This window comes from Bos indicus x Bos taurus, chromosome 3 (assembly GCF_003369695.1).
Source record: "Bos indicus x Bos taurus breed Angus x Brahman F1 hybrid chromosome 3, Bos_hybrid_MaternalHap_v2.0, whole genome shotgun sequence".
Taxonomy (NCBI): domain Eukaryota; kingdom Metazoa; phylum Chordata; class Mammalia; order Artiodactyla; family Bovidae; genus Bos; species Bos indicus x Bos taurus.
This window is the reverse complement of record NC_040078.1, coordinates 18,963,913-18,965,428: the sequence shown is the minus strand read 5'-3', so window position 1 is coordinate 18,965,428 and position 1,516 is coordinate 18,963,913.

Below are 1,516 nucleotides of genomic sequence, written 5' to 3'. Positions count from 1 at the left end.
CAGACGTCCATCGAGTCAGTGATGCCATCCAGCCATCTCATCCTCTGTCGTCCCCTTCTCCTCCTGAGATCAGCCCTGGGATTTCTTTCTTTGGAAGATAATTACTTTACAATATTGTGATGGTTTCTGCCATACATCAACATGAATCAGCCATAGATAAATGTATGTCCCTTCCCTCTTGAACCTCCATCCCACCTCCCTCCCTATCCCACTCCTCTAGGTTGTCACAGGCTTTGGATTCCCTGTGTCATTCTGTATTTTCCCACTGGCTATCTACTTTACATATGGTAATGTATATGTTTCAATGATACTCTCTCAAATATCCCACCTTCTCTTTCTCCCACTGTGTCCAAAAGTCTCTTCTCAATGTCTGCATCTCCACTGCTGCCCTGTAGATGGATTTATCAGTACAGTCTTTCTAGATTCCATATATCAGTTCAGTTCAGTCACTCAGTCGTGTCCAACTCTTTACGACCCCATGAATTGCAGCATGCCAGGCCTCCCTGTCCATCACCTACTCCTGGACTTCACCCAAACTCATGTGCATCAAGTCGGTGATGCCATCCAGCCATCTCATCCTCTGCAGTCCCCTTCTCCTCCTGCCCCCAATCCCTCCCAGCATCAGGTCCCGGAGTCCAGCTCCAGCAGCCAGGGAATCAGCCTGAAGGGATGAGCAGTGTCGGCGGAGAATGATGCAGCCTCTGACTCAAAGTGCAGGACTGCATGTTTATTTCAAGCTTCAGGTTCTCTTTTATATTTTGACAAAAGCATTAGGTCAGAGGTTTGACATTTTCAGTTCCCCCTCACCCAGATTTATTGTCTCCAGAGATCATTGTTGCCCTTCAAACAGAGTTCCTGCTTCGTTGATTCTCTCAGAATCGGGTGTACTATCTATTATCTACTTCCTTTTATGTGTCCTATACTTAACTTGTGATTACATTGTAACTCATGCCACATTCCTCAGTTTATTTCTTTTTTTTTTCTCAGTTTATTTCTTATCTTTCTAAATCCTGTTTGCCCCTATGTTAAGCTCACTATCTCCTAAAAAGGCTTCTAGCTATTAATATGTCTAAAATTCCTAATCCCTACAAGCTATGTAAAATATGCTAACACTACAACATTCCTTAAATTTTTAGCTTCTAACCATTCTTAATTATTCCTAAACCCTAAATTCAGCAAATTTCTTTTGCCATAAACATTTCCCTCAAAAACAATCCTTCAGATAACAATCCTTCCCATGGCCTCAAGCTGCGGGCTACGTGCTCATTCTGGAACATTCTTTGTAAAGATCCTTGAACAAATGTCAATGGTTAACTTTACGGATTATTCTCTGGGCACAACTGCAGAAGGCTTTGTGCCTTCTCATGCTCCTCTCAAGAACAATAAGCACCTTAACATTCTTTCCAACCAACTCAACTGAAGAAAGGAGAAAACAAGTCAGAATCACAAGACCTAACTCCTTCATCCCAGGACCGTGCCTGCAGGATGAGGAGGGGGTTGGGGCTGTGCCTCCATT